This window comes from Berghia stephanieae, chromosome 2, assembly GCF_034508935.2.
Source record: "Berghia stephanieae isolate SIO BIC M18660-M18661 chromosome 2, UCSD_Bste_1.3, whole genome shotgun sequence".
NCBI classification, from domain to species: Eukaryota; Metazoa; Mollusca; class Gastropoda; order Nudibranchia; family Aeolidiidae; genus Berghia; species Berghia stephanieae.
This window is the reverse complement of record NC_088361.1, coordinates 125,312-133,762: the sequence shown is the minus strand read 5'-3', so window position 1 is coordinate 133,762 and position 8,451 is coordinate 125,312. Positions and strand designations below refer to the sequence as shown.

At 39.8% G+C, this 8,451-nt stretch overlaps 1 long non-coding RNA gene across 1 annotated transcript in view; it reads right to left on the bottom strand.

Annotated features, from left to right (window-relative positions):
- The window catches only part of LOC144966679 (uncharacterized), a 9,983-nt gene extending 2,546 nt beyond the window's left edge, over positions 1 to 7,437 (bottom strand). Inside the window, exon 1 of the long non-coding RNA XR_013644252.1 lies at positions 7,356 to 7,437. This is a non-coding gene — a long non-coding RNA (uncharacterized LOC144966679). The remainder of the gene's footprint in view (positions 1 to 7,355) is intronic.
- Positions 7,438 to 8,451: the final 1,014 nt, after the last annotated feature.

Sequence of the window (8,451 nt, the reverse complement as noted above, 5' to 3'; positions counted from 1 at the left end):
CGTATCCGATACTAAATAATGGTTATGTACTATTCAGTATCTGATACTAAATAATGGTTTTATACTATTCAGTATCTGATACTGAATAATGGTTTTGCACTATTTAGTATCTGATACTAAATAATGGTTTTGCACTATTTAGTATCTGATACTGAATAATGGTTTTTTCACTATTTAGTATCTGATACTGAATAATGGTTTTGCACTATTTAGTATCTGATACTGAATAATGGTTTTGCACTATTCAGTATCTGATACTGAATAATGGTTTTGTACTATTCAGTATCTGATACTGAATAATGGTTTTGTACTATTAGTATCTGATACTAAATAATGGTTTTGCACTATTTAGTATCTGATACTGAATAATGGTTTTGCACTATTTAGTATCTGATACTGAATAATGGTTTTTTCACTATTTAGTATCTGATACTGAATAATGGTTTTGCACTATTTAGTATCTGATACTGAATAATGGTTTTGCACTATTCAGTATCTGATACTGAATAATGGTTTTGTACTATTCAGTATCTGATACTGAATAATGGTTTTGTACTATTCAGTATCTGATACTGAATAATGGTTATGCACTATTTAGTATCTGATACTGAATAATGGTTTTGTACTATTAGTATCTGATACTGAATAATGGTTTTGTACTATTCAGTATCTGATATTAAATAATGGTTTTGCACTATTTAGTATCTGATACTGAATAATGTTTTTGCACTATTCAGTATCTGATACTGAATAATGGTTTTGTACTATTCAGTATCTGATACTAAATAATAGTTTTGTACTATTCAGTATCTGATACTAAATAGTGGTTATGTACTATTCAGTATCCGATACTAAATAATGGTTATGTACTATTCAGTATCTGATACTAAATAATAGTTTTGTACTATTCAGTATCTGATACTAAATAATGGTTATGTACTATTCAGTATCCGATACTAAATAATGGTTATGTACTATTCAGTATCTGATACTACATAATGGTTATGTACTATTTAGTATCTGATTCTGAATCATGGTTTTGTACTATTTAGTATCTGATACTGAATAATGGTTTTGTACTATTTAGTATCTGATACTGAATAATGTTTTTTTACTATTTAGTATCTGATACTGAATAGTGGTTTTGTAGGGTGTGTCTTTTTTACGAAACCCGCCGAAACCCGACAAATCCCGAGAAAGTTATGGGAATTAGGTAGCAGTGGAGAGTGAAACTGGAACTCAGGTAAGTGTACACCATTGGGGAGTGAACCTAGGACTGGGTTTCGGCTGGTTTCGTGAAAAAAAGTGCTTTTTTACGAAACCCGCCGAAACCCGCCGAAACCCGACAATATCCAGCAAAGTTATGAGAAGTAGACAACTGTGGGGAGTAAACCCGAGACTCAGGGAAGTGTACATCAGTCGGGAGTGAACCTGAGACTAATGTTACCGGCGGGTTTCGGCGGGTTTCGTAAAAAAGCAATCCCCCAAAACCCACCGAAACCCGGCAAAACTCGACAATATCCGACAAAGTTATGGGAACTAGGCAAAAGTGGGGGATGATCCTGGGAATCAGGGTGGTGTACACCAGTGGGGAGTGATCCTGGGACTATGTATAAAGGATATCAGTGGGAAATAAACCTGTGACTAAAGGGAGATGGATACCATTGAAAGTTGAAGCCGGATATGGGAGTTGAGTACCAGAGGAGAATGAACTAGGCACTATAGGAGGAGGACGCCAGTTGGGAGTGAACCTGGGACTATGTAAACAGGATATCAGTGGGAAATATAACTCGGACTAAAGGGAGATGGATACCATTGGGAGTTGGAGCCGGATATGGGAGTTGGGTACGAGAGGAGAATGAACCTGACACTATAGGAGGAGGGCGCCAGTGGGGAGTGAATCTGGGACTCAGGGAAGTGCACACCTCTGAGGATCTAACCTGAGACTCTGGGAGATGGACAGCTGTGGGAATCGAAGCCGAACTTTAGAAGTCGGGTACCAGATGAGAATGGATCTGACACTATAGGAGATGTACTATAGTTCAGCTCGGATACCCACAGTTATCCATCTCCCACAGTCTCAGGTTAGCTCCCAATTGGTGTGTACTCCCCTGAGTCCCAGGTTCACTCCTCACTGACGCCTACCTCCTTCAGTGTCAGGGTCATTCTCCTCTGGTACCCAACCCGAATATCCGCTTCAACTCATAATGATATACATCTCACTTTAGTCCCAGGTGTATTTCCCACTGATTTCCTTTTTACATAATCCCAGGTTTACTCCCCACTGGCGCCCAACTCCCATAGTATCAGGTTCATTCTCCTCTTGTATTCAACTCCCATATCCGGCTTCAACTTTCAATGGCATCCATCTCCCTTTAGTCCCAGGTTTAATTCCCATTGATATCATTTTTACATAGTCCCAGGTTCACTCCCCACTGGTGTACACCACCCTGATTCCCAGGAACATCCCCCACTTTTGCCTAGTTCCCATAACTTTGTCGGATATTTTTAGGTTTCGTCGTGGTTCGTTGGGTTTCCGCGGGTTTCGTAGAAAAGCACTGATTGCTTTTTTCCGAAGCCCGTCGAAATCCGCAGATAACCTGTCTCAGGTTCAATCCCTACTGGTGTGCACTTCCCTGAGTCTCGGGTTCACTCCCCACAGTTGTCTACTTCCCATAACTTTGCTGGATATTGTCGGATTTTGCCCAGTTTCGGCGGGTTTTGTAAAAAAGACAAGCCGGTTTTGTACGGGTGTGTCTTTTTTTACAAAACCCGCCGAAACCCGCCGAAACCCGACGAAACCCGACGAAACCCGACAAATCACGCCAAGGTTATGGGAAGTAGGTAGCAGTGGGGAGTGAACTTGGAAATCAGGGAAGTGTACACCATTGGGGACTGAACCTGGGACTTGGTTTCTTTGGGTTTCGTAAAAAAGAATTAGTGCTTTTTTACGAAACCCGACGAAACCCGCCGGGATTAAAGTGAAATGGATACCATTGAAAGTTGATGCCGGGTATGAGGTTGGGTACCAGAGGAGAATGAACCTGACACTATAGGAAGTGGGCGCCAGTGGGAGTGAACCTGGGACTCAGGGAAGTGCACACCATTTGGGAGTTAACCTGGGACTGTGGGAGATGGATACCTGTGGATATTGAAGCCTTACTATGGGAGTTGGGTAACAAAGGAGAATGGACCTGACACATTAGGAGGTGGGCACCAATGGGAAATCAACCTGGGACTATTTGAGAGAATCTGGAATGACGGGATATTCCCTAAGGATTTGGGAGGAAGAACATCTTATCAAGAAAGGGGACCTCAGTAATTATAATAATTATAGAGGAATCACTCTTCTCTCTATACCAGGAGAGGTTTTCAACTGTATTATTCTAGAGAGAATAATTATAAAGATTGCAACAGATGCTAAACTGCAGGACAAACAGGAAGATTTTCGGAAAAACCGTTCAACCACGGACCAGATTGCCTCTCTGCAAGTCATAGTGGAAAATTCTATAGAATGGAACCCTCCTCTTATTATCAACTTTCTGGATTCCGAGAAGGCTTTCGACAGTTTTGAAAGAGCAACATTGTGGAAAATTCTGGCACATTATGGACTCCATGAAAAGAAAGCAAACCTCATTAAGCAAATGTATGAAGGATCAAGTTACAGGGTTGTACATAAAGATTAGCTTACTGACAGCTTTGAAATTAAGACTGGTGTCAAGCAGGGATGCTTGCTGTCACCATTCCTGTTCATCCTTTCCATTGATTGGATAATGAAGGAAACCTCCAAACGGCGAAGAAATGGGATACAGTGGGCTCTTCTGTCCCACACCCAGGACAAGATGCAAGCAAAAACCACATTTAAAAGCAGCCAATCCCCATTGGTGCCCACTTTCTATAGTGTCCGGTTCATTCTCCTCTGGTACACAACTCCCATATCCGGCTTCAACTCCCAATGGTATCCATCTCCATTTAGTCCCAGATTTATTTCCCACTGATATCCATTTTATATAGTCCAGGGTTCACTCCTCACTGGCGCCCACCTCCTATACTGTCAGGTTCATTCTCCTCTGGTACCAAACTCTCATATCCGGCTTCAACTCCCAATGGTATCCATCTCCATTTAGTCCCATATTTATTTCCCACTGATATCCATTTTACATAGTCCCAGATTCACTCCCCACTGGCGCCCGCCTCCTATACTGTCAGGTTCATTCTCCTCTGGTACCAAACTCTCATATCCGGCTTCAACTCCCAATGGTATCCATCTCCATTTAGTCCCATATTTATTTCCCACTGATATCCATTTTACATAGTCCCAGATTCACTCCCACTGGCGCCCGCCTCCTATACTGTCAGGTTCATTCTCCTCTGGTACCAAACTTTCATATCCGGCTTCAACTTTCAATGGTATCAATTTAGTCCGAGGTTCATTTCCCACCGATATCCTTTTTACATAGTCCCAGGTTCACTCCCCACTGGTATACACCGCCCTGATTCCCAGGTTCACCCCACACTGTTGCCTAGTCCCCATAACTTTGTCGGGATTAGGCGGGTTTTGGCGGCTTACGTAAAAAACTATACACTATAGTACAAAACTATTCAGTATCTGATACTGAATAATGGTTTTGTACTATTCAGTATATTCGGTGATTTTTCGGAAACCCGCCGAAACCTGACAAAATTATGGGAATTATGCAGCTTCCGGGATTGAATCTAGAACTCAGGAAAGTGTACACCAGTGAGGAGTGAGCCGGGGACTGGGTTTTGGCAGTTTCGTAAAAAAAAGAAGCAGCAGTGGGGAGTGAACTTGGGACTCGGGGAGGTGTATAGCAGTGGGGAGGGAGCCTGGGACTATGAGAAGAGGAAATCAGTGGAAAATGAACCTGGGATTACGGGAGATGGATACCAATGGGAAATAAATCCGGACTATAGGAGTTGGGTACCAGACGAGAATGAAGCAATTCTCTTTTTTCGAAACCCTCCGAAAACCATAGTCTTAGCTTTACTCCCCACTAGTGTATACTTCCCTGAGTCTCAGGTTCACTCCTCAATGTTGCCTACTTCCTATAAATTTGTTGGATATTGTCGGGTTTCGGCGGGTTTCGTTAAAAAAGTAATTGCTTTATTTACGAAACTCGCCCAAACCCAGTCTCAGGTTCACTCCCCAATGGTGTACACTTCCCTGAGTTCCAGATTGACTCCCCACTGCTGCCCACTTCCCATAACTTTGTCGGGTTTCGGCAGGTTTTCTAAAAAAGAAACACCCCTAAAAACACCACGTGTATTCAGTACATAGATGTCAATACGCTTTAACAGTCGCAACGTCACTTCCCTCGTAATGACGCATGCTAATTAGTAACTGGCTCTAAACTATCGGAACAATGGCGGATGCCCTTATGAAATATTTCTCTAACGAGTATAAAAGCGTATCCAGAGGGAAAAAATATAATAAATCTGATCATGTTTTGACTTTTACACATTCTGATCACAAGACACATGAAAAGTTATAGCCAGCATGAAGAATAAGAAGTACCGATTTTCTTTTTTTTTAGAACCACGAATTCAGCCATTGCTGGGCGAGGTGACATCAGACAATTGAATCCAATTGTAGTGTAGTTTGATATTCAGTATCTATTTAAACATTACAAAAAAATTTCGAAGATGTAAAAATATAGCCAAGATGGTTTTAAACCAGGTTTAAAGTTTGTAGGCTTTATTTATTCTTTAATTCCTTTATTTTCAATTTATCAATAATTGAATTTATTCATTTGTTAAATTTGTTATTCGTCAATTTATTTACTTATTTATATAGTTAACTATTAACTATTTATTTATTACGATTATCATTGTCGTTATTATCATCATCATCATTTATTTATTTATTACTATTATTATTATTATTACAAGTAAATAAAATGATTAAAATTAAAGTTTAAAAAACAGTTATAGACAAACAAAACTTTAAAATATTGATTTTTTACAAAATAACCCTATTGGGTTTTGAACCCTCTACCTTTGAGCTCAGTCAAACAGCTTATCCACCAAGCCACGGATTCACTACGCTCTTGGAGACATTTAATCATGTCTATTTAGACATTTAAAATGTTATTTGTAGCCATTCTTATTCTAATATTATGTTAATGCGGCTTTGTGGTCTACTGGATTGGAAGGTCCTGGGTTCGAGCCTCGCGCACGGTGCATAGTTGAGTCCTTGCAAAAGACTCTTCTCTCACCGTACTCAGGTGTAAAATTAGTACCTAGCCGTTAACAGCAGTGTCTTTGTCCGAAACATTGTAATATCGATTAACAGGCGGCATGTCCCGTCCTACATGTTAAATGATGATGTTGACCAGGGACCCCTTGTAAAGCGCTTTGAGCACATTTTAGTGGATATTGCGCTACATAAAAGCTCTTTTTTTAATTGCACAATAGCATAAATTTAAAAAATAACAATCAAAATATTTTGACATCTTTTGTTACGAACAAATCGGGCTATCAGAAACTGCACGTGTTCAAGCTGGAAGTAGGTCAGCAGTTTGTTTACATTGCAAAAGAGATTGTCTCACTTTTAATTCTCTCTATAAAGAAAAGTTCCTTATGGATACTGAATAGTGGTTTTGCATTATTCAGTATCTGATACTGAATCACCACTTCGAATTATTACAGAGGTGTCGTTATGTAGGAGCGACCAAAAACGGAGTGGAAAGTGCTTGACTATTTAAGTCTTTTTCAGGCCATCTATTGTGACAATGTCAGCCTTGAAAAGAGTGCCATGCCGCCTCTGTCCTGGAAACCTCGTCACACCTAGCTTGTCTACATCTGTCTATAATGGTACCAGCAATGAATTGCAATAGTCTTAGTATGAAAGTACAAAGGAGTTGATACAAACTTGCAAGCATTTGACAACGCATTACTTAGACTAGAATTAATAATCACTAGTAAATGTGTAGCGTACAATACTAAGAATAAATATGGAGTCTGTGTAAATCTATAATATTGTGTAGAAAACACGTTTGCGACGATGCAGCTGATAATAAATGTAATAATTACAACATACGGTCTTTATCCATCTTCCTGAACGTCATCCAGCCGGCAGAGACCGGTATGGTTAAGGCGTAGTCAGGATGTTTGTTTATGGATGACCATTGTTCCGATGTGTCTGTTGTTAATTCAGATGATGAGTAATGTTATTCATTATGTGCTGATTGTCTTGGTGAAGTGTTGTCGTAACCAATACAAAACATTGCACCATACACACTTTATCATAAATGGAATCACAGACATATTTTAATGTCTTAATTTGAAGAAAAGTAATTGATTTCAAAGATAGTTATTCATTAATAAATACTTACTCTAAATCCAACTGTAGTGCAGTATCCCAAACAGTTACAATATTGAGTCATTGCATTTTTGACATCACAAAATCTTACAGTTTGGACCTGAGACAAAAAAAGTAGGTATCAAATAAGTACGTATTGATCCTCTTAATGTGTTATAGTAACAGTAAATGTACAAAAATGTAACACGGAACAGACTGGGCATGGAGGTAAATCCGTAAGTGACATGTTTTCGTCTTACACAAGGTTGTCTTCTTCACAAAGGGTTTTAAAATGCACGTAATAATTTTATATATACCCACAATTCGTGTTCAACATTTAAGTATTTAGCTCAAGTTTTATGGTGTTCTATTTTTGTTTGTTTGTTGGTTGGTTAATGTGTTTGTCTATATTATAAATAAACCAAACTAAATAAAATTCCCTTTATTCATCCCATAGGGGAATATTTTCTCTAGGGTCTATTCCAAGGGAAGACTTTAATAAACCAGGTGTCAGCCACAGTGCAACGCCGCAATTTGAGTTAGGGCGAGGTGACTTGCTGAAGGCTCCGTCTTACGTTAATTTATCAAAAATTTTAAACAAACTACCGTCAGATTCTTCAGGAGCTTGTAGAAACGAGAGATATATTCAACAAACGGCCGCTATTCGCCAACAGACGGGACCATAATTTGATGGACATATTGGTAAGGAGCCGCTTGACGATGGATATGGCCGGTAATCAACGTAAGGCGGAGCTTTGTGGACGTTGCAGATGCAGGACATGCCCACACTTATTCGTGGAAAATTCCATCAAATTCCCGGATAAAGTTTGGTACATCCGACACTCATTCACCTGCTCGGATCGTAACTTAATTTACGCTATAATCTGTAAACGTTGCCACAAGAAATACGTGGGAGAAACTGGCAAGTGGCTGAACGACAGATTTGGACAACATCTGCGGTCTATTGAAAACGACGAGGACAAACCTGTCGCTCACCACGTCATTGGGTCCAGTCATCGAGGATTGCATTACATCCAAATTGCCGTCCTTCAGTTCTGTCACACCGCTTAGAAAATACAGGGAGGCAGAACTGTTACTAAAATTGAACACCCTTTCACCTCACGGCATGA